The following is a 25,495-nucleotide window of genomic DNA, read 5'->3' as shown; positions in this document are numbered from 1 at the left end:
ATACTGCGTGTTCTCACTTATAAGTGGGAGCTAAATGATGAGAACTCATAGACACGAAGGGAACAACAGACACTGGGGCCTACTTGAGGATAGAGACTGGGAGGAGGGAGAGGAGCAGAAAAATTAAGTATTGGGAACTAGGCTTAGTACCTGGGTGATGAAATAATCTGAACAACAAACCCCCCCTCCACGACACAAGTTTACCTATATAACAAACCTGCACATATACCCCTGAACCTAAAAGAAAAGTTTAAAAATGTAAAAACTATATATCAATAAGAAAAAACTCAAGTGGGAAAAAACAAGTATTTTGCAAAAGAGGATAATATCCAAAGAAAAATACAAAAATACACTCAGTCATCAGAGAAATGCAAATTAAAATAAAGAGATAGGACCACATACTCAAAAGAATGGCTAATGTTAAAATGACTCTGCATACCAAGTGTTAGGATGTGGAGTAGGAGTAACTCTTAACAATGCTAATGGGAGCACCACTTGATAGAAACACTCCGGAAAACAACTGGGCAATATCTGCTAACTTCGAAGATATGCATACTCTATGGCTGAACAGTTTTACTCCTGGGGTGCACACACATACCCAAGCACAAATGCAGGCACCAAAACTCTCATACAAAAATGCTTATAGCAGCATTATCTATAATAGTCCCCAAATTGAGAAAATCTAAATATCTACCAACAGTAAAATAGATGCATAAATGGTGGGATATTCATGCAATGGTGTGGTCTGCATCAGTGAAAGTGAATGTTCTAGCCATACCACGGCAATAACATGAGTGAATCTCTCCAACACTATGTTCAGCAAAGGAAGCCAGATGTTAAAAACATTAAAAATTTAAAAAGTGCATGCTGCATATTTCCACATATATAATAAGTTCAAAAAGCAGATTAAATTAAACTGTGTTATTTAGTGATGCATGCTTAGTATAAAAACTATAAAGGAAAGCAATGAAGTGATCACCACCAAAGACAGGCTAATGACTACTCTTGTGGGTATAAATGGGTGGTGGATGAATGGTACTAAAGGACTTCCGGGGAGCTGGCAGTATCATAGTTATTAACTGGGCTCATGGCTAACATGGTTCTTCTGGCAAGTTATACATTTTTGTTTTGTGCATTCTTCCCAAATGTGTGTTGTGTTTCACAGTAAAAAGCTTTAAGATATTAGGAAGAGTGCAGTCAACTCTTAATGTGAACCTGAATGTCTGCCTTCTCCTCTCCAAGTTTTTGCACTTTTCTACCTCTTTGTCTTTTCCTTCTTTTTGAGGAGACCTGAGCTCTTTCCTCAAGTAATTTTTCTCACAACTCATAAAATTGACTTTTGAAAAATCATACTGCATTTTGAGGTGAAACTTGGCAACACAAACCCAAACTTAACTCCATGTAACTTTAACTCCCCACCCACCCCCACTACCAAACACCTCCTTAAACAAAATATAACAACATTTTACAACTATAAGGTGGTTTTACCCTAAGGCAAAAATGTGGATAATTTGACATTGCACTCTAAATTCTTTATTTCTTTTGTCTAATACAGTTAAGATCCTATGCTGTCTGGATAAATAGGGGGGTACTAACCTAAGGCAACCCAGGCCAGCATAGGCAGTGATTGAGTGTGGTCATCTTGGTGACCAAAGCCGGCTTCTCACATTTCTTCTTGAAAAGCATGGTGCTGACATGTTTAATATCCTATGGCATTTCCTTTGGGCTCTGTAGACTGATGGAAAAGGCCCCTGTTAACATCTGATGGCCAAGTTGAATAGCACAGCCTTGAGACCCTCCACTTCACAGCTCCGGTTAGGGGGGTGATTTCTCACCAAGTTGTAGTAGAAATACCGATAGTCATATCCTGGCAGGATCCACATACCACCGGTTATAGGGAGAACACTTTTGTGTGCCTGGATGGTTTTGGACAAACAAAGGTGAAATCTCACCCACAACTTCATAGGGAATGATAAATCAAAATCCAGCACACTACAAAAAAGAAAAAGATAAAGCTAAGGTTTGAAGTTTTTCTGGAAGAATTCCAAAAATGCATATTTCAAGGGAATGTCTCAGGGCAACCCTAAATAGACTGGTGACCTATAGATCAAAGACACTGTATTTTATTAGCCGTCTCCTGACCCAGCCAATCCAACTGTCCTTCCCTAACTGTTACATGCATCCAGATAAACCCTCCCCTGTCTGTCTTTACTTTCTTCCTCCGAGAATCACAAATCAACCCTGACAACATTTGGTTTCTCATCTTAAGGAATGTTGCTGGTACATTCTTTATGTGAAAGAGGCAATCCCAGGAAGGGGTATGAACCAGGCTGAATGAAGAGTATCTTATTTCATCTGCACAGAACAAAAGAGTGTCTTTCCTTTCCCAATGCCTGCAAGAGTCTAAGGACTTGAATGAAAGCAGACTGGCTGAGCTTAGTCCTAAGGATGGATACAAGGCTGGCAGGGAAGAGGGGTTCTCTGGGGTCTGTGGGGTGACTTTCCTTCCTCCATGATTGTTCTTATAATGGAGTCCTGTCTTGCTAAGGGGAGCAGTGACTGACAGGGTTATTTATCTTTGACTGCTTCCCCACACTGATCCCACGTTCTTTTTTTTTTTTTTTTTTTTTTTTTTTGGAGACAGAATTTTGCTCTTGTTGCCCAGGCTGGAGTGCAATGGCGCGATCTTGCTCACTGCAAACTCTGCCTCCTGGGTTCAAGCGATTCTCCTGCCTCGGTCTCCCAAGTAGCTGGGATTACAGGCATGCACCATCATGCCCAACTAATTTTGTATTTTTAGTAGAGACGGGGTTTCACCATGTTGATCCCAAGTTCTATAGGTACGGTTGGGATATAATTATTTTGAAATGTTATGAGTGTTTCAAAAGTTTACTCTGACCTGGGAATTTTGTGAAGTGTCAATGTGGCAGGCAGCCTGAAAGATGGTCCCCAGTGATCTCTGGCTCCTGGTATTCTCAGCCTTGTGGAATCCCCATCCCTGGAGTGCCTTGTGTCTATATAAAATATTGACAACATTGAAAGGATGTCATTTCTATGAGTAGGTTACGTAAGACAGTGACTTCTATCTTGTGAGCAGAAACACTTCCTGGCTGCCTTTGATAAAGCAAGCCACCATTCGGGAGAGGACCATGTGGTCAGGAACCAGGGATGGCCTTGGGCCAACTGTCCCCATAGCCCTGAAGGAAGCAAGGAGCTGAGGAAGTCAGGTGGCCCAGCAACCCTAAAGGAACCAAATCCTGCCAACAAACACCTGAGCTTGGGGGCAAACCCAGATGGGCCTTCAGATGAGACCCTAGCCCAGGCTGACATCTTGACTGCAGCTCTGTGATAGACCCGGAAGTTAGTCCTGGCTCATCTGTGCCTGGATTTCTCTCCCTCAGAAACCATGAGATAATAAATGTGTGTGGTTTTTAAGTTGCTAACTGTATCTTAGCACTGCATTATAAAGCAGTAGGTAATTAATACAGTAGATTTTACTTAGTCACTAATTATTACAAAATATATTTCTGGATACATTTTATCATTTCAAAGATAATAGATGGACAAAATAATTAAACTGGATATGCTTTCACTCTATGTCACATTGTGTCAAAATAAGTCATCTCCTTAGAGAATTATTTGTAAACTAACAGATCATATAAGGGCAGGCATTAAGAAGCCTCTGTGGTCTAAAATGTGACTCCTCTGATTAAAGACCTTCTGGAGTTCTGCATGAAATACATACTCTTTGCTGTGACATTCATAATGTGACTCCAAACCACCTTCCCAAGATTCTTCCCCATCACACCACTCCTTGTTGGTACCTTATGCCCAAGGGGTGGTTCCTGACCACCCTTTCCACACTGCAGCCTGCCCTCCCCATCTGTCTTTTCTCCTGCTGCCCTTCTGGTGCTCTCCCTGCTTTACTCTACCTCATGTCTGCTGTGGAAAGCCTGTCTCCTCAAGACCACCCCTTCGTGAGATTTCTTACAGGTCCCACATCCACCTCTAAGCCAGGTACTCTGCCTCTTCCCCTTACACTGCAACACCACTTTTGGCCTTGCTTAGGGTATTTGCATGCTCTTCCCCTCATCCTGATTTGCTCTCTGACTCTTCTCTGATTCAGCCTCTTCTGATTTCCCATGTGAGACCAAAAGCTACATGAGGGCAGAAACTGTCCCTCATTCTTGGTGGCCCTTCCTACAACCTAGAACATCTCCTTGGGCATAGTGAAGAGATGGTCACACGGTGTTTGCAGAATTGAATTTCATGAAGGGCAGATTGTGATGTGGTGCAGCATTACCTAGATGGTGTTAACAGAATTTCTGTGTTAACAGAGATTCTATGGCCAAAGTAGTGTGAGAAACCAAGTGCGCTCTGTCCCGTTGCTATAGTTTGGATAATTGTCCCCAGCAAATCTTATTGTGAAATTTGATCCAAATGTTGGAGGTGGAACCTAATGGGAGGTGTTTGGGTCATGGCAGTGGATCCCTCCTGAATAGATTAATGGCCTCCCTCAGGGGTGAGTGAGTTCTCACTCTGTTAGTTCCCAAGAGAGCTGGTGTTTAGAAAGAGCCTGGCACCTCCCCTCTCTCTTCTGCTTCCTCTCTCACCACATGTTCTCTTTGCACACAGGCTCCCCTTCACTTTCTTTTTTTCTTTCTTTTTTTCTTTTTAAACAGACGGGGTTTCACTTTGTTGCCCAGGCTGGTCTCAAATTCCTGGGCTCAAGTAATTCACCCACCGTGGCCTCCCAAAGTGCTGGGATTACAGGAGCGAGCCACCGTGCCTGTCCCCCTTTGCTTTCCATCATGAGTAGAAGCAGTCTGAAGTCCTCACCAGATGCATATGCCAGTGCCATGCTTCCTGTACAGCCTGCAGAACTGCAGAGGCAAATAACTCCTTTTCATTATAAATCACCCAGCCTCAGGTATTTCTTTATAGCAACACAAAATGGACTAAGACACCCTCCATGAAGAGCCGCCCTGGGCATTAGATGACTAAAGTCTCTAAGAAGCTCTGCAGTAAAGAAACAGGCAGAGCCCAACATTCCACTCTGGCTTTCTGTAATGCTGTGATTTGGGCAGAAGGTGTGGAAGCTGCCTACTTACCTCTCTACAGGATCTCTGCCCATGTAGAGCTCACCTGAGAGCGGATGCTGTATGTTTTGTTTTGTTCTTTTCTCTCAATAAGGCTGTGAGTTTATCACACTTTGTAGTCTATACTCATTTCCCTTGTTTAGTCACAGGTGATTCCAGGGCGATTTCAATTGATGATGCTTCGAACGGATACTCAACTCCTAAAAATACACAAATCCCGCTGTTAGGAACTAAGCCACTTCTATTGCATTTAGAACCGTATTTAATAACTAGTTTGACATGGTGACTCCTGTCCTCAAGGGACTTTTTGCTCAAGAGTGCAGTGACTAAAGATTTCAGATATTAGACACCCACTTTTTCACCAGTCTTTGCCAGATTTAATTCTATTTAATGGATGTTGAATAAGCCTTTCCCATGTGTCAGGCACTATGCTAGATGCTTAGGGTACAAAACGTAATAATAAACTGTTCCTGCCCTAAAGAATGTCTATTCTGACTGAGAGCATAACATATTATTTTAATATAATTCTGCGAGTGCTGAAACTCTGTTATCACCTGCACATAAGCAGGAGATGGGGAGGCACCAGTTGAAGGCGCTTAACTGAGAGGAAAGGGGGAACCTGGGATGAGAGTTAGTTGAAAGATGCAGAAAAGTTACCCTGAGAATAAAGGTAGCAGAAAGAAAATCTAATTTAACTTTTTTTTTTTTTAATATACTATCTGCCAGCAACTCTCTGCAAGGTCCTAAGAGTTCTAAGTTGAATAAGGCCCACTCCCTCCCTTCCAGGACTTTAGCTGAGGTTGGTTGGGGCAGAAGTCGGGCAAGACTCATCGGAACGGATTAACAGAGACAGAATCCAGAGGCAACGGGATGAATTCCAAGTATAGGTAATACTTCTAATTTTAATTTAAATAATCATTTATTTCCTCGAAGCTTTATTATTTTTTAAGAGCTAGCATCATTCCTCTGGGTGTCTTGAGCCTGTAGACTCAGCAGCTGTGAATTGAAGAATTTCTGTCTGGTTCCTTGTCACCTTTTCCCTGCTGAAAACACTGTCCCTCCCTTCTGTCTCTTCTTGTGCTTCACTTCCATGAAGGAGGGCATTAGAAGAAAGGAAAAGGAAAAGTGCTTCCCTCCCTCTGTGCTCCTGGCAACTCTAATGGTAGGATCTGTTTTGGAGGACTTGCTGTAAAGCGATGGCAGTAGCCACGTCTGGAACCTATGTCCATGGCTGAAAGAGCCACAGGCTCTGCCGTCGGGAGACCTGTGTTAGTTTTGTCTCTGCTATTCACTGATTGTGTGCGCCTGGCATGTTAACTAAGGCTCTGTGTGTTTACCTCATCTTCAAGATGGGGTAAAAAGATATTCACAGGGGTGTGTGCAGATTAGTGCTTATGCGCTGAGCACACTGTCCAAAAGGCTATTTTAGATGTAATTCTCTTCCTCTTTTTCTTTAAATCAGAAAAGACACACTTGGTCTGAGGGTATGTTTCAGCTCAGGCATGCTGCCATCAGGACCACGTAAAGCTGGATTTTTCTACGCTAGTCCGTTTGCACATAAGCTCTTCCCTTCTCCGAAGTACAATTGTTATACCTAGTAGTTGGGAAAATTGTGTCATTGTGTTTGTACCTAACACAGATGACTTAGGAATTTTTTTCTACTCCTTGGATTTATCTTCTCATTTTCTCTGGGTTACCTTGAGAAAGGCAAGAAGCTGGTGTTTATATTGGCGTGCAGGATTGAGAGAGAACATAAAAATGGGTGGGACATATATATGCCGTGATGGATGGAGTCGTGAACACTTTTGGCTTAAAAATCAAATTTCCTTTGCTATTATACTCAGGTCAAGGAAGCACCAACTACTTCAGGTCTTTCCTGGAGTAATTAATTCACCTATAATGCCTTCCTCTCCTCCCTTCCTGTTATCCCTTCCCAGTAGCTTGTTTTTCTTTATTCAAAGAACATATACTGAGGGCTCTTAGGGACACACACTGTACTAGGGGGAGAGCTCCCAGGAAAAGGCAGCAGGGGCAGGAGGAAATTGCGGGGAGAGGCACACAGGCGCTCACAGCCCCCATCCTTGTCTGAATCTGACACATCTGTCCTGGGTGGCTCTTGAGGAGCTCCACAGATGCAGTAATAAGAGAAAGGGGGCAGGAAAGGGCCCTGGGCTGCAAGGATCAAAAGGCGATAACTCAGAGAGGTGGAGTGAGTGGGCACAGGCCCCACAGGATGAACTGTGCAGAGAGGACTGAGGGGGCAGCAGCAGAACCAGCCTGGCTGGTGGTGATGGGGACAGCCCAGGCCAATGGGGGTGACTTGCGGAAGAGTGGAGAGAAACCAGCAAGTGCGTGGCCATCGGTGGGGCCTGCTCTCCTCACTCTTCTCCGCAGGTCTGACCCCTTTCATTTTAGCTCCAGATAATGAGTTTCCATCACTTCATTTAGGAAAGCACCAAATGGGTCGGGCCCTGTTTTGGGACTGGGGATGCAAACACAAGCAGGACCCTGTCACTGCTCCCAGGGAGCCCGCCGCGTGGTGCTGCGGTTCCTGTTCAGGGCTGCGTAGCAGAATCACCCCGGGGAGCTTTTAAAACACACACCATCCGGAGATTCAGATTCAGCAGGACAGGGTGGGGCTGCCATTTCCCTATCTGCTGGTGAACCTCGAGCTAATGAAAATAGAAAGAGAAGGACGAGGAGGTCAACACCCCTGTTTTCCAGGCACTGTGCTAAGTGCTTTATATAAGAGGAAGTGAAATACATGAACAGTGGTGTGCTTCCGCTGGCTCACACCAGCCCGGAGGGGTCAACTCTGTACCTTTCTTCTCAACTTGACATTCAGTGACATCACACTAGTACTTTGAAATGAGCCCTGGTGGGAATATTACAGCATGGAAATGGACAAATGCTAAACACCGGGGCATTTTCCCCTCTAGAAAGCCAGTTGTTAAACATTTACCAGAACACCACTGTGTATATGTATGTTTCTTATTTAGTGTAATCTTCATAATAAACCCAGATATTATCCAGGGACTAACACTTGACAGCTTTCAAATCACTTTTAAATACGTTGCCCTACTCTCGCAATGCCCCGTGAGGTATCCTTGTCCCCATTTTAAAGAAACATTGGCTCCAAGAGGTCACACGGCCAGGAAGGGACAGACCTGACATGAAAGGCCAAGCTTGCCTCCTATCAGCCTTGTTCCTGCTATGGCAGGCCCAGCAGGCAGATTTCTGGTTCTGAGCCAGGGTCCTGGTCACAAGGGCTGGAGGGACTAGGCCTGACCCCGTTCTCAGATGTCTGATAACAGGAAGTTTCCCCCCAACACTGGGAGGCTTAGCTTAATAAATGAGTTTCCTGTTCTGCTTATTTGCGTACATTGAGGATTCTCATGCTACGTTTGGGCCTACATAGGCAGGCTTCCAGGGGCCTCCAATTCAGGGGCTTGCTGTTTCCAGGGGGACTGGCTGTGCTAGGGAAATGTGCCCTTGGCTGCCATGGAAAGAAGGGAATCTAGAACTTTTTAAAACCTGCCCCTTCAAGGTCTTGGCCAAGGCCATGGGAATTTCCAAATATTTCACTTGTCCCAATTGAGGTAGCAATGAGGACGCTTTGCTAGAATGAGGCATAGAGATTTATGTCCCCATGGAAAATCCCCAGAAGTGAGGGAAACTCATTCTAAAATGTCGAAAATAGCAGCAAACCAAACCAGCCCTCACAGATATCACCTGCTATAGAAACAGAGTGTCCTGAGGAAGAAGGCAAGAAGAAATTCCTAATTCCCAGGGTCTCTCTCCCCATAATTTAGGTTTTGTCAGGACCTACTGGTATCTGTTGGGACAGACAACTGAGTGAAAAGCTAGTCGTCATGGAAAAATCAGTGAAAGACCTTTTTAAGACAGAATTTTCCTTCATGTTAGGGGTTTGGACAGCTGGGGCTATTCCACTCACATGATGCCCACTCTGATTACCGCACTCAGAATTCTTAGTTTGTCTCATATTCAGTCACCACTACCTGGAGTTTCCACAGAGGGTGTCAAAGGTGACCTCCCTTACATTCTGAAGGATGTCCTGTCTGAGGGATGGGCTCCCAGAGGGCACTAGATGGGAATAGTGGTGTGTATTGCTGAGGACCCCAGAGGTTTTAGAACGAAAGGACTTGACGCCATGGGCTTGCTGGTGGGAGGTGGATGATCCCTTACCAAGCTGTGGCCTCACACCCTCCTGTGCTCCCGACCACCCCCAGCACTGGCTTGACTCCAGTGTGAATCTTTCTTTTCTTTTGAATCCTAGACACATGTCCCCTGAAGTGTTTCAGACAGTTGGGATCAGCAGCAACCCTAGCAGTGTTTGTGCAGAACCCCCAGAGCTGACACTGCTGACTGGGACATGTGACCTGGCACCCCCAGGTGGGTGGGCCTCAGGTGAGTCCACCCGGGCTCCAGCCGAGGAACCTGCCTCCGGAGTTCAGAGGCTGTGATACATGGTACCGATGGACTCTGAGTTCCAGACTCGGGACACAAGGGGAGATGGAAGGCAACTGTGTAAACCAAAGAGGCAGCAGCAGGAAGGTCCCAGCGAAAGCACATCCACTGGCCAGAATTCCCCAAAGCCTCTCTGCAGTGTGGTTCTCAGACCAGCAGCGTCAACTCACTTGGGGACTTGTTAGAAATGAATCTGCCTGTCAGTGAGAGGCCCAGGGATTCCTGTGCTTGACGGCACTGCACTAAACAAAGCTGAGCCTTTGCTAACTCCTCTAGGTCTCTACCCACTGGCTAAGACTCGGCCAAGGGCACATCTAGGGCTGAAGTATTATACAGTAAGCAGAAGATGTATGCAACTTAAAGAATAATGTTAAGGAGTGGGGGAATGCTGATTTTTTTCTCTGCCTCTCTTGTATATTCTATCATAAAGGATCTGGACTCAGAAGAGATTTAAGTTTCAAATCTGGCTTTGTCAGTTAATGCTTGTGGGATCTCAACCACGTCACTGACTTCTCTGAACATACGTCCATATTTCTACAAAGGAAACCATAGGTGACTCTGCTGAGTTGAGCACTTGCGAGTACCAAGCAGTGTTTTACACCTATTTACTCATTTAATCCTCCTGAAAATCCGTGTGACACCTGTGATGTTATTACCCCCATTTGACAGGTGAGGACCTGAGGCACAGACGCTAACCAGCTTGCTGGAGATCACACACTCATGAGTGGCAGAGTGGGGCTCGGAACCGGGCAGCCTGCCTCTGGAGCCCTCACTCCATCTGCACACCATGCTGGGACCCAGTCGAGTGACCAGCAGACCGGTTGTGTGGGTTAGGTGGAATGGTGGATATAAACCACACAGCCCAGCTCCTGGCCCGTGCTGGGCCCTCAGTAAGTTACTACTTTCATTATTATACATGCGTAGATGAAAGTTGGGTGGTAATAGTGATTTTCCCTAAGATGATGGAACTTTACGAGCCTTTGCCTTTTCTTACCTGTATATTCCTGAAATCAACAGGTTCTACTTTTGTCACAAGAAGAGAGGAAATAATTGTACTTTTTTTTTTTTTGAGATGGAGTCTCGCTCTGTCACCCAGGCTGGGGTGCAGTGGCACAATCTCGGCTCACTGCAACCTCCGCCTCCTGGGTTCATGCCATTCTCCTGCCTCAGCCTCCTGAGTAGCTGGGACTACAGGCGCCCACCACCACGCCCGGCTAATTTTTTGTATTTTTTAGTAGAGACGGGGTTTCACCGTGTTAGCCCCTTGATATGGTTAGGCCTTGTGTCCCCACCCAAATCTCATCTTGAATTATAATCCCCGTAATTCTCATAAGCTCCACATGTCAAGGGAGAGACCAGGTGGAGGTAATTGAATCATGGGGGTAGTTCCCCCATGCTGTTCTTGTGATAGTGAGTTCTCACGAGATCTGATGATTTTATACGTGTTTTTGGTAGTTCCTCCTGAATTCCTTCTCATTCCTGCCGCCTTCTGAAGAAGGTGCCTTGCTTCCCCTTCGCCTTCTGCCGTGATTGTAACTTTCCTGAGGCCTCCCCAGCCATGCTGAACTGTGAATCAATTAAAACTCTTCCCTTTATAAATTTATAAATTTATAAATTCTTTATAGCAGTGTGAAAAGGGACTAATACACCCTTCTTGACTTGCTTATGTGACTTGCTTATGTGACTTGCTCATTTCCAGCATGAGGCAGGAAAGGATAGAAGCCTTTCAGAGCCTGAGCCAAGTTCCTCCTCACAGAAGCACAGAGGACACTTACTCCATCTCTGAAAAAGCTGCCCACACCCCACCTCCATCCAGCCTTCCAAAAGCCACCACGAATGACCCGTAGGAGGGGCAGAGTGTGCCACTTGCTAGGGACCAGAACCTCTGGGGAGCGGGGATCATCTCTGTGTCTCTCTGCTTCAACTGCATTTAAAATGAACATTCTTAATGATAAACCTTTCCGTGTGTAAAGAAGGGCGTGGAAAAATGTATGTACTGGAGACTCGGGTAATGACTTTCTAAGTGTGGAAAATTTTCCCCCAAACTGTTTCCAAATATAGAAAAGTCACATAATAAATGATGAGGGCTCATAAACCTTTCTGGCAGCAGTTGCAGGGGTCAGAACAAGGAAGAAGGAATTCCCAGCTCCTAGGGCCCGGCATCCCACACTGTCTTCTGGGCTACTGTGCAACCAATGGTTCCGTATCTGTACGTACCCAGGGGCTCCTTAGATAAATAATTGAAGTGAAATATCAAATGTGTTACTGTTTTTTTAATGTCACTGATAAAACCCCTAAAATAGACTGCATGTCTCCCAGCTCTTCTGAACCAGGAGTGTTTGGGAAGTTGAGAATGTCACTGGTCACATTGTTCCTTTCTCTTGTGTCTCTAAAGGGTTTTGTTGTTTTAGGTTTGTTAATGGTTGTCAAACACATGCCTCAGACATTTTTAACCTCCTGGAAGCCTACTGGACTCAACACACTGAAACCAGCCCTGATTCTCTGCTGACTGCATTTGCCAAGATTGAGTCCTATAATTGTCAGGTTGCTGCCAAAGCTAAAGCCCTGCCCCACCTGCCCCGCCCCGCCACCCACCTGCCCCACCCCACCGCCCATAGCCTTCCCTGAGAACCATCTTCAACTTCTTGGCAGCTGTGATTCTCCTCACCTCTATGGGTGGAGGAAACCAGTAGGGGTGCAGAAGATCAGGGGGTTGTGGAAACCTGCATCTTCTTCATGCTCCCCAAACCTTTCTTCCTTGAAGCAAGGAAGGGCCTAGCTCTGTCACAGAAAGGGTACTCAAAGACATAACAGAAATGCCCAACCAAATGGAGATTATGAGTGAATGTGGTCACTGGGATCACAGCTGGCCCTAACAGGTCTATTCTAACTATTCTAACTCTGGTGAGCCCCCAAAGAATGAGGGACCCCCTCAGACGCTCCCAATTTATCACTTCAAAAATCTTCGAAGAGTTCCCAGAGAAACCCTGGAGCTTACACAGGCCTCCAGAACAAGGCAGGAGTTTTGGTCCTGGACAGATAACCTTGTCAGAGCATCAGAGACACAGGCACCATGTTGGGTATGAGCAAGTCCCTCTTGACCACCCTCTCCCCTCATTTTATGAACAGAGAAAGTAGCTCTCATGTCCGGAGAGACTACCAAGAAGCCCTGGGCATGTGTTTTGACTCAGAAAGTCCTAGAAGAGTAGACAGAAAGGTCACCATGTTATTTTAAACCCAAACTTGATACTTGGATGTATTCATGGCCTGGCATATAAGAGTTGAGAAATACCTCCCCACTCCACTTGTCACAGCTCAAGGCCTCACCCATGTATCAGTTTGAGGTTTGGGCTCTAGGTTTTGAGATAGAATGAAGGATCCAAAGAGATCCCAAGAAGATGGAAAGCTATGATACAAAAAGAAAGGATGAAGATTAAGCCTATGCATTCAAAGTTCTTGTGACCCATGGAAAAAATAAAAATAAAACCCAAGCAGAATGCTGAAATGCATTGTGATTCCTAAGCTTGGGAAGAAAAAGCCACAGGATGATAAAATCTCTGTGTTTAAGTAAAAGAAGGAGACTGGTTATCTGAAGATTGCTGATCTGTTTTCTATTATCAGCTAATTCCGTGATTTTATTGCCACTCTCCCCTGAGTTTCTATCATGGGCAGTGTAGGCATTGAATCAGAGAATCTTCTATGGGAAAACTCAGAGTTCAGTTCAGGGGAGTGATGCCGAGGGACAGAGTTATCTCCATGGCTCATGCAAACAAGGGCCTCTCAGATATTAGTGGTACTTTTTAAGCCTACCCAGTGACAACACATGGTGGAGAATCAGGGTTCCATTCTAGAGAGGAGGCTTGAAAGACATGTTGGCTAAGAGAAAAGTAAGGAAATACATCATCTCCAGGTTACTTAATGATATGATTTGGCTGTGTCCCCACTCTAATCTCATCTTGAATTCCCATGTGTTGTGGGAGGGACCCGGTGGGAGGTAATTGAATCATGGGGGCAAATATTTCCCATGCTGTTCTTGTGATAGTGAATAGGTCTCATGAGATCGGATGGTTTCATAAAGAGGAGTTTCTCTGCACAAGCTTTCTCTCTTAGTCTGCTGCCATCCGTGTAAGAAATGACGTGCTCCTCCTGGCCTTCTGCCATTATTGTGAGTCCTCCCCAGCCATGTGGCACTGTAAGTCCATTAAACCTCTTTCTTTTGTAAATTGTCCATTCTTGGGTATGTCTTTATCAGCAGCATGAAAACAGACTAATACAGAAAATTTTTGACAGTAGAGTGGGGCACTGCTGAAAAGATACCCAAAAATGTGGGAATGGACTTTGGAACTGGGCAATGGGGAGAGGTTGGAACAGTTTGGAGGGCTCAGAAGAAGACAGGAAAATGTGGGAAAGTTTGGAACCTCCTAGAGGCTTATTGAATGGCTTTGACCAAAATGCTGATAACGATATGACAATGAAATCCAGGCTGAGGTGGTCTCAGATGGAGAGGAGGAACTTGTTGGGAACTGGAGCAAAGGTGACTCTTGTTATGTTTTAGCAAAGCGACTGGTAGCATTTTGCCCCTGCCCTAGAGATTTGTGAAACTTTGAACTTGAGAGTATCTGGCAGAAGAAATTTCTTTTTTTCTTTCTTTCTTTCTTTCTTTTTTTTGAGACCAAGTCTTGCTCTGTTGCCAGGCTGGAGTGCAGTGGCGTGATCTTGGCTCACTGCAACCTTAGGCGGAAGAAATTTCTAAGCAGCAAAGCATTCAAGAGGTGACTTGGGTGCTGTTAAAGGCATTGAGTTTTAAAAGGGAATCAGAGCATAAAAGTTCAGAAAATTTGCAACCTGACAATGTGATAGAAAAGAAAATCCCATTTTTCTGAGGAGAAATTCATGCTGGCTGCAGAAATTTGCATAAGTAATGAGAAGCTGAATGTTAATCCCCAAGACAATGGGGAAATGTCTCCAGGGCATGTCAGAGGTCTTCACAGCAGCACCTCCCATCACAGGCCCGGAGGCCTAGGAGGAAAAAGTGGGTTTGTAGGCTGGGCCCAGTGTCTCCTGCTGTGTGCAGCCTAAGGACTTGGTGCCCTATGTCCCAGCTGCTCCAGCTATGGCTGAAAGGGGCCAACATAGAGCTCAGCCCATGGCTTCAGAGTGCAATCCCCAGCCCTTGGCAGCTTCCATGTGGTGTTGAGCCTGTGAGTGCACAGAAGTCAAGAATTGGGGTTTGGGAACCTCCACCTAGATTTCAGAAGATGTATGGAAATCCCTGGATGCTCAGGCAGAAGTTTGCTGCAGGGGTGGGACCCCCATGGAGAATCTCTGGTAGGGCAGTGCAGAAGGGAAATGTGGGGTCAGAGCCCCCATACAGAGTCCCCACTGGGGCTGTAAGAGGGCTACTGTCCTCCAGACCCCAGAATGGTATATCCACCAATAGCTTGCACCATTTGCCTGGAAAAGCTGTAGTCACTCAACGCCAGCCCATGAAAGCAGCCAGGAGGGAGGCTGTACCCTGCAAAGCCACAGGGGTGGAGCTGCCCAAGACCATGGGAACCCACCTCTTGCATTGGCATGACCTGGATTTGAGACATGGAGTCAAAGGAGATCATTTTGGAGTTTTAAGATTTGACTGCCCTGCTGGATTTCAGACTTGCATGGGTACTGTAGCCTCTTTGTTTTGGCCAATCTCTCCCATTTGGAATGGGTGTATTTACCCAATGCCTGTATCCCCATTGTATTTAGGAAGTAACTAACTCATTTTTGATTTTACAGACTGATAGGTGGAAGGGACTTGCCTTCCCTCAGATGAGACTTTGTAGACTTTTGAGTTAATGCTAAAATGAGTTAAGACTTTGGGGGACTGTTAGGAAGGCATGATTGGTTTTGAAATGTGAGGACATGAGATTTGGGATGCACCAGGGGCAGAATGATATGGTTTGTCTGTGTCCCCACCCAAATCTCATCTTGAATCCCCACGGGTTGTGGGAGGGACCCCGTGGGAGGTAACTGAATCATGGGGGGAAGTATTTACCATGCTGTTCTCATGATAGTGAACAAGTCTCATGACATCTGATGGTTTTATAAAGAGGAGTTCCCTTACACAAGCTCTCTGTCTTTGCCTGCTACCATCCATGTAAGATGTGACTTGCTCCTCCTTGCCTTCCACCATGATTGTGAGTCCTCCCTAGCCATGAGGAAGTATAAGTCCATTAAACCTCTTTCTTTTGTAAATTGCCCAGTCTCGGGTATGTCTTTATCAGCAGTGTGAAAATGGACTAATACACTTAAATATTGAATAAAGGCTATGAAAGAAAGAGTAGGGTTTTCTTGGGGGATCTTAAGGATGATACCTACTTTCCTTGTTTAAGAATCCTCTTGCCTGGGGACGAAGGGCTCCACTTATTTTTAGGTGTCTACAGTGTAATAGAACTCTGAGGACAGAAATCCAACTCTGATTAGCTTTGGCAAAGGGGCAGATATTTGAGGCTCACATAACCAGTCTCCAAGGGGGTAGGGATGTGGTTGATCTGGGGACATCTAGAACCAGGGAGTGGCATGCCACTAGCACTCTGTCTCACCTCTCCCTTTCTCTATGTGTTGGCATCAGATTTTTGTTTTTATTTTTCACACACTGCCTTTATGTCTCAATCTTTACTATCAAAGAGGAGCTGCATCTCTTTCCTTAGTTGCATGCCAAAACATTCTAGAGAACAGCTGTGTATTAGTTAGGATTCTCTTAGAGGGACAGAACTAATAGGAAATATATATATATGTATAAATATATATATGTATGTGTGTGTATATATATATAATATGAGTTTAAGCAAGCAAATTAAAGGGGGGTTATTAAGTATTAACTTACCCAATCACAAGGTCCCATGATAGGCTACAAGCTGAGGAGCAAGGAGAGCCAGTCCGAGTCCCAAAAGTGAAGAACTTGGAGTCCGATGTTCAAGGGCAGGAAGCAACCAGGACGGGAGAAAGATGTAGGCTGGGAGGCTCAGCCCATCTCTCCTTTTCATGTTTTTCTGCCTGCTTTATATTCTCTGGAAGCTGGTTAGATTGTGCCCACCAGACTGAGGGTGGATCTGCCTTCCCCAGCCCACTGACTCAAATGTTAATCTACTTTGGCAACACCCACATAGACACACCCAGGATTAATATTTTGTATCCCTCAGTCCAATCAAGTTGACACTCAGTATTAACCATCACAAGCGGGTCAAGTGTGCACCTCTGAGGGCAGGTGGCCAGGGCCCTCACTAGAACCATGTGGCTGGAGCAGACAGAGAAGCAGATCCCAGCAAGAAGGACTGAGCAGACACAGCCACAATGTCCAGCATGGCACTGCACAAGATGCCAAATTCTGTGTATGAGGTGGGTCATGGAGCTGGGGGAGAAAAAAAGAAGAGAAATAGATCTTGAGAGTAGGGGTGGAGTAGGGTCAGGAGAGGGGTCATCCTGTGGCATAAGCAAGTGAATTGAAAGGACATTCAGTTCTGCTCTTGAACAAGGATGCCTCAGGCCATATACATTTCTTGCCAGTTTCCTCTCAAGCTTAACTAATAACTTTTCCTCCTTAAATTCTGTCTGAGCTAGTTGGCAAAGTGAAATAACATTTTCTGTTTATTTGTGCTTGGTATTGCTGGAAAGATTCCTATGAAGTTGTGGAGTTTTTTTTTCCCCCTCATCATTTTGTTTGTAAATTTCTACTCAACATAAGCCATTTCTTAATAGGCAACCTGGGAACTGTGACATGTACTAGTACTGGTCAGTAGTAGCTACATCTTTCTACTTGGTGGAATCTGCCTTCCAGCTATGAACTCTAGCTGTGAGTCTGATGGAAGCTGATATGGTTTGGTGGTGTCCCCACCCAAATCTCATCTTGAATTGTAGCTCCCATAATTCCCATCTGTCATGGGAGGGACTTGGTGGGAGGTAACTGAATCACGGGGGCAGATCTTTCCTGTGCTGTTCTCATGGTAGTGAATAAGTCTCATGAGATCTGATGGTTTTATGAAGGCAGTTCTCCTGCACATGCTCTTTCTTGCCCGCTGCCATGTAAGCCGTGCCTTTGCTTCTTTTTTCCTTCTGCCATGATGAGGCCTCCCCAGCTGTGTGGAACTGTGAGTCTATTAAAGCTCTTTCCTTAATAAATTACCCAGTCTTGGATGTGTCTTTATTAGCAGTGTGAGAACAGACTAATATAGAAGCATACTTGCAGTTGAAGGTGGACAGAACAACAGGATCTTAGCTTTCCCAGAATGGGTCACCAGCCTGACAGTGGTGGTAACAAGGACATGCAGTGGAGATGATCAGGACTTTGGAGCCAGAAAGACTAGGATTTAGATCCAGGCTGTAAAATGAATAAGGACTGTTATGGAGGATGGGGCACACTGCCCAGATGCCCCTTCTTGATCATGATATTCATTGCCCCAGCTGTTGAGGGTATTGACTGGTGATGGCTTAAAACTGAGGCCTTTCCTGGGTGCTGCCGTGGCTGAGGGACCTACCTCACCCAAGGTTACACACGTCCCCAGAGTGCCTGAGCTGATTCAAGGACTCAAAGGCTCAACAGTCTCATCTCAGGTCAGGGCAATTCTGAAGTTATCCCAGCTCTAGGGCTTCTGTGGGACCTGCTGTGACCTTTGTTGTGACTGCACAGGTGTTCAGCCTCTCTCTCTGCCCCATCCTGTTTTTGTTTTTGTTTTTTACAGTGTTGTTTTGGAGAGCATTCCCAATAAACTTCCTACATGCAAATGTTCATCTCAGCATCTAAGACAGGTAAATTCTACATTTACCTTGTAGGATTTTTTCTACCAGGATTAAAGTCAATGTATGTATTAAGCAAATGCTCATTGTAATGCTTTAAAAGCCATGATCTACATAGTTCAGTCCTAGAATTAAGCCAGAATTAAAATACAGTATATTCAAACAGAATAATTCCAAAATAACTTCAGTTCTTTACTTATCCTATTAGGAGCAAGACTCTTGCTTGTAAGTTACAAGAAAGCCAAGTAAGACTTGTTTAAGGAAAGCACAGGCTTATCTACCTATACATATGGTTGGTGGGGACCATTCATGAACCTATAGGGTCCAGGGGTAGACTTTCACGCACATCTGGATCCAGGGGACATTAGCTATAGGCAGTCATCTAGAGGCTCAACTAGAACACCAGCATATCTGGGTCTTTTCCTTCTCCATGCAATGGCAGGGTTTCTTCTTCCCCTTGTGCTCTGTCAGCAGGCTAGCTAGACTTCTGGTATGGTCACTCAGGACTCCTAAAAGTGCAATAGTCACTGCTGTGTTATGATATGCAGCTTCCTGTTGTGTGCCATGCCATCTTAATGTTTGGTTCAAAAATCCCAGAATGTCACTCTAACACCTCCTGAATTAGGGTTGGGTTCTCAAGAAAAATCCCCGAATGTCCCTCTAACACCTTCTGAATTAGGATTCTTAAGAGAAACAGGACCAATAGGGTGTGTGTGTGTGTGTGTGTGTGTGTGTGTGTGTGTGTGTGTTGCAAGGAATTGGCTCACATGATTAGGGAAGCTGAAAAGTTTCAAGATCTGCAGTCAGCAAGCTGGAGACCCAGGAGAGACATTGCTGTAGTTCCAGTTTGAGCCCAAAGGCCTGAGATCCAGGAGAGTCAAATTATGTAAGTTACAATTTGAACATCAGCAGGCTTGAGACCCAAGAGCCAGTGTTTCAGTTCAAGCTCAACGGCAGGCAAAGACCAATATCCCAGCTGGAACACTCAGGCAGAAGGAGTTCCCTCTTACTTGGCCTTTTTGTTCTAGTCAGGTCTTCACATCTTCTATTGATTACATCAAATCATGGGCCAGAACAACTACACAGAAAACCAATGAGGAAATAGCAGACTTGAACTACACTATCATCTGTTAGATATAACATACATCTATAGAACACTTAACAACAGCAGAATATATTATTCTCAAGTATACATGGAACATTCTTCAGGATAAGTCATTCACTAGATCGTAAGACAACCCTCAATAAGTGTAAAAGAACTGAAATCAAACAAAGTATGTTCTCCACAGGCCAGCCCTGTGGGACTACACAGAACTACACAAGAGTGAGAATACCAGGTGTTCACTGGGGCTCATCATTAGGGACCAGCTCCCAAAGGCTACCTGGACAAAATCTACTTACAGACAAAAAGCAAACAGTTTTGGGCATGTCGCTGGCTGCTCCCTGAAACTCCTTTGGTTTTCCATGTTCAGGCTTTGGATCTTGGTAAATACAAAAGTCCTTTGGAGGACTAACACACCAAACTTGTATCAGTCACTTATATCTTTGTAAAACCAAAGATCTTCAATGATGTGATAAAGGAAGGATATACATCAAAGCCCTGGGACTCAAGATGGGAATAAAGGAGCTTTACTGAAAGATGCGTGGGGCAGGCTGGATGGCAAAATCAGATTCAGAAACTGACCTCACTCACTTTTATAGTTTCCATAGTGCTAGGCCTGCTTAGGTCCTTCATAGGTAGTAATAGCCAAGTTTCTCTCCTCCGGGGCATCTTTAATAGGAATGTCAGCCCAAGTCCAAAGCCATGCAGCTACAATAGCACAATTTTGGACAGGTACCAAAATTGGGAAGGAATGGGGTTGGGGGCATTAGAGCCTTCCTAGAGCCACCAAAATCACAAACTAACTGCAGTCTGTTGATAGCCTTTTAATGGACATCAAGATATACTTACTAGGGCAAAGGTTCTGTCCTTTTCCCTTAAGATGATGCCTCTCTTAGGGATTGGAGAGCAATCCTAATTTACAAATCAGTTTTTGGAAACTGATTTCTAAATATTGACATCATAGTTAGTTTGACCTCAGTAACCCAAAGCTACCAACAATGGCAGAAGAGCCAAAGGGTTCAGCGTGATTGGCCAGTCTGATCGTTTTTCTCTTTGATTTCAGAAGGCAATGATTCCTCAAGTGTGCTTGGAATGGAAATTATAAACAAGTCATTGCTTTCTTCTTATGTGGAGGTCTGCCATGTGAGCCCCATATTTCAAGTCTTACCTGCACCTAGCCTTTGGCCTGAAATGTGTCATTGAATCAGTTAATGCTTTTAAATGGCTCACTTTACTCCATTTTTCTGCATACATTCAGTGACCTGATTCTGTTAGCAAACGCTGTTGATGGGTCTAAGAAACACTGAAGGCCTTCATCTCTGGCAAAGATTCGTAATTTGTGATGTTGGTGGTTACTGCACCCGAAGTTTCCAACTTAATTGGGAACAGTGGGAAGTAATTTAGTTGTGACTGTTTCTCTAGCTGTTAATTTAGCTGATTTTCATTCCATTAAGGCTTTAAGGGAAACAATTCCAAACTAATTAGCCAGAACTTCCATTTGGTAGTACAGTAGTCAGTTATAGGTAGGACATGCTGGGTGTTTCACTTGTCCAGGCTTCTTATGGTAAATTCTGCAAGGGTGCCCACCCTCAGCTCTGGATACATTTGGCATCTAGAGACAGATCTTCGAAAATGCTGGTGTTTATAATTAAAACCAGAGTCTGTTCGGTGACCAAACACTAAAACGGCTTGAGTTTTGTTTTTCTAGCTGAATTTCCAATGACAAAATATCACAGGCGTTTTGTTTATTGGCTCTTCCCAGGAGAACTGCTGCTAAGATAATATCTAAAGCTTACAACATTGTTTAAAAAGAGAAGTAAGCATTGTAACTTCTCTTTAAAAAAGATAAAGCAAATACTTTCCACTTCATTATTTTATTAAGACTTTAGTGATTTTGAAAATCTGATTTTTGTCTGCTAATGCTTGTGAACTAACTGTGGTTTTTCTAAGTTTTCCACAGGACTGTTCAAGCAGATGAGGCACCCCCATGTTCTGAGATCTTTACAAGGCACAGAGAATGGTCCAGCTCACTTAGTCATCTCCCAAAGCCAGGAAGGGGACTCAGCCCAGTTCTGCAGGAACAGACCTAAGCACCAATGATCCCTGCGTCAGGTAGTTCTAGCAGCTGTCTTTTCTTCTTGCACAGGTAATTCTATGCTACACAGCCCCAAAACAAAAGCTTCCTCAGTGGGGTCATGGTAAAAAAGACTTTTTTTTTTTTTTTAAAGACAGAGTCTTGCGCTGTCTCCCAGGTTGGAGTACAGTGGCAAGATCTTGGCTCACTGCAACCTCCACCTCCTGGGTTCAAGCAATTCTCCTGCCTCAGCCTCCTGAGTAGCTGGGATTAGAGGTGCCCACCACCACACCCAGCTAATTTTTGTATTTTTAGTTGAGACAGGGTTTCACCATGTTGGCCAGGTTGGTCTCAAACTCCTGACCTCAAGTGACCTGCCCACCTTGGCTTCCCAAAGTGCTGGGATTACAGCCAATGCGCCCGGCCCCAGACCGTCAATTTTAAGCTGCTAATTAGGTTTGGCAAATTTGGCCAAAATGAGAGAAATCTGATTGCATTTCTCCCACCTGCACCATCAGCCACTCCCTTTGCAGCTGAGTCTGGTAGGTGCTTCTCCTTCCCTGCCAAGGACACACTCCACTGCTTCCTAATTGCCTGAGTTTTCAGTGGCAGCTTAGATGTTGGCCAGGCTTTAATCAGCCTGGGAAACAGAGTCCTCTGTCAGCACATTTGCCACTGAGGCCTGATGGGAATGTGTGTGACTACACTGCAACAAAACGGATTCACCAGCCACATGGGGAAACCAGCCTCATTACTTCAGAGTCACGTCACGTGGTCTCCTTGGGCCAGCAACCACTCTTCTTAATTCCTGCTTTCATCAGGCCATTTGTCTTAAACTACATGCTTGTCTCATCTCAAAATTCATTGTTTAGCTTACATACAGTGGAGACCTGAGGATTAACACATCACGGCACTGATGGGAAATGACTTGTTCTCATTCACTCATTATTCAGCAACCATTTATGAATGTCTGTTCAGCCATTAGATAGTCTAGATTTTCCAAGATAGCTCTGTTTAAGGAAATTTTGAGGCCGGGTGTGGTGGCTCACGCCTGTAATCCTAGCAGTTTGGGAGGCAAAGGCGGGCAGATTGCCAGGAGTTCCAGACCAGCCTAGGTAACATGGTGAAACCCCGTCTCTACTAAAACACAAAAAATTAGCTGGGCATGGTGGCGCATGCCTGTAATCCCAGCTACTCAGGAGGCTGAGGCACAAGAATCGTTTGGACCCAGGAGGCAGAGGTTGCAGTGATAATCAACCTCAGCTATCACAGCTGAGATAGCGCCACTGCACTCTAGCCTGGGCGACAGAGTGAGACTGTCTCCAAAAAATAAAATAAATTTTGATATTTTACATAAAAGCAATTTATTAACTATACATTAAATATGGTCTTAATACTTGAGGTGTAGCATCACGATTCTGAGAAAATTCTTATCACAACTGAATGACAGAATCCATAAACAGAGCCAAACTGAGTCTTAAGACAAGAAATGCCCTTCCAAAAATGTAACCTTACACCTTCTCTAGGGGAGAAGAGTTCCTGGCGAATAAAAACACAGGGTCCATTCTGTGATATGAAACAGGACTTTGCAAAGTGTTTTCATGGATAGCTCATTTCTAGTTTTTAAAGCTGCCCCTTGTTTGGAAACAACAGCCACTTCTTGCAGAAAGAAGACACATGTGACTGTGTTTATATCTCTGAAGTCAGAGGCAGGATTAAGGTAGTCTGCAAAATCTGACTTTTTACAGGAAGAATAACTCTTATAAATACACAAAATAGGAAAACAAGGGGAGAGGTTGCATGACGCGCCCCAAATTTGCGATTTGACTTGCTGTATGTTAGTATCTTTGTTAGGAGCAAAGCTGGATAAGCCGTAATTCCTGCTTCAAATGTGTTCACTGTAGCAGGGGACAGGAGGTGTCTATACCAACCGTTCTAATAGGAGTTGGAAAGGGACAAGTGTTACAAGGAAGAAAACACGGGCACTGCCGAGAAGGACATTACCTTCTGCCGGAAAGGCCACTTAGAGGAAGCATTTCAGCCAGTGTTGAAGGACCCAAAAGCTTTGCAACAGCAGAGATGTGTGGTCAGGTGTTGAAGGCAGACAAAATGTGTGAGCAAAAATCTGCCAAGAAGGGTAATAGAGTCCAGGTCGTGGGAGGACAGTACAGTGAGATGAAGAGGGTGTGACAAATTGATCAATACATCTCAGGTTAGCGAGCCTGGACATCATTTAGCAAGCAGTGGGGGAAGGGTAAACCTGAAAGTTATTAAGGTTGGGAGTCGGGGGCGGGGCATGATCGGAGACGCTAATACGGAGGTCTTGAGTAGAACGGGGGGAGACGGGAGATACAGGGAGGACAAGAGGAATGCAGGGGACTGAGAAGGCAGACGAGACCTTCCACAGTGTGCAGGAAATGGTCAGGCCCCCTGTGTAGGAAGAAGAGGACTGTTGATGGAAACCTGTGGACACAGCGGCTTCTGGCATCTCACAAAGCCTTTGGTGTCAGTCTGGCAAAACACTCTGGCCGGGAACAAGGGATGCTGGGTGAGTGAGAGCAGTGCCCCTCAAACCTTAATGTATGCACAAACCACTTGAGGATTTTGTAAAAATGTGGATTCTGCATCTGTAGGTCTGGGTGGGGCCTGAGAGAGTGTATATATTTTCAACAACTCCCAGGTGAAGCTCATGCTGCCGGTCCAGGGACCACCCTTTGAGTAGCAAGGAGCTAGAACTACTCACATTTGCTAATTTTAGGCAGTGATTTATAACAGCTGGAAGATCTGTGAGACAGTGACCCAATTGCGTCTAAGTGTTCTTATTTCTTTAAATCTCACTCTAAATGTGGCAGGAAGCTGGCACATGATTAAACTTGCATTTGTTTCTTAGATTCTAATTTGACTCATGGAAACTGCGGTCCTCTCCCCAGGAGGGTGTGTGTGGACAGCCTTTCTGGGTGTAGAAGTTGTAAGCAACCCCTCAGGACAATCTGCTTCCCCATGTATGGGGGAGTGGGAGGATGCCAAAAAGGGGAAAGAGTCCCAGAAGCCTCCCTTCTGTATTAGGGGGCCTATAGGAGCAGCTTCGGGACCCTGCAGAAGTCAAGGAAGGAAGAATACTCGTCCAGAAGTGATGGATCCTTGAGCCCATACTGACCCAGTGTTTGGAGTCAGTTTGCAGCCTGGAAGAGGCTGGGGATTACCTCGAGGTAATAGTCTATGGTGGGAGGCTGATGACCAAAATGGCAGCAGGAAAGCAGGACTGTCACGTTTGGGGCAGGCACTCGTGGGCTGATGGCGTCTAGAGCTGCTCTTCACAGCTCCAAAAACTCCTGCCAGCTTGTTCCCTGTTACTCTATGGGGTCCTTTATTTCTGGGAGACCAGCTGTATCTTCACATCAGCCCTCCTGGAGCAGAGGCCCCTGGCCTTTGTATGAGTCAAGAGGGCTGGCTTTGAGCTTCTCTTGGAGCTGGATAAGGGGTGTGCATGCCCGTGAATGTATTTTGAGTTGTCTACTTATAGGATAACCGTTTGTTCCTCTTCATCATCTTAGGCCATATTTCTCTTAATGATCTACTTGGACCATTTTGGGGTCAGCCTATTTTCCTCTCCTGGGATGGCCATGCCAGGCTGCTTATTTGCACAATGTGGCCCTGGCCCCTTCTAACCTCACTTCTGAGGTCAGATTTCCAGCTCGACCCAGTAAGCCTGGAGGACCGGGCACTGCCCTGGACAGTGAGGCTCAAGGCTCCCGTGCAGAACCCATGCCCAAGCAATCATCAATTGTTCTAATAATTAGAGGTGTGGTGTAACATGTGGGGGCTCTGGACTTGAACAGCAAGGGTTCAAATCCTGGCTCTGCCAAATAGTTACATGGCCTGCTTCTCAAGGACCTGCACTTTGGGGCCAGCCTAACCGGGATCTCTATTCTGAATCCTCGCCTTCTCCTTGTGAGACCT

The 25,495-nt window shown here is 45.1% G+C and overlaps 1 long non-coding RNA gene across 2 annotated transcripts in view; it reads left to right on the top strand.

Moving 5' to 3' along the window:
- LOC134807937 (uncharacterized) overlaps nucleotides 1-25,495 on the top strand; it is a 73,105-nt gene that overhangs the window by 6,974 nt on the left and 40,636 nt on the right. Inside the window, exons 1-2 of one of the 2 annotated variants that reach the window (XR_010149584.1) lie at nucleotides 2,619-5,986; nucleotides 10,257-10,477. This is a non-coding gene — a long non-coding RNA (uncharacterized LOC134807937). Of the gene's footprint in view, nucleotides 1-2,618; nucleotides 5,987-10,256; nucleotides 10,478-25,495 lie in introns of those variants that run through there. The other variant, XR_010149585.1, reaches the window with a different exon arrangement.

Source organism: Pan troglodytes, chromosome 12 (genome assembly GCF_028858775.2).
Source record: "Pan troglodytes isolate AG18354 chromosome 12, NHGRI_mPanTro3-v2.0_pri, whole genome shotgun sequence".
In the NCBI taxonomy this organism is placed as follows: Eukaryota; Metazoa; Chordata; class Mammalia; order Primates; family Hominidae; genus Pan; species Pan troglodytes.
Note: the sequence above shows the minus strand (reverse complement) of the source record. Positions and strands in the feature narration are given on the sequence as shown.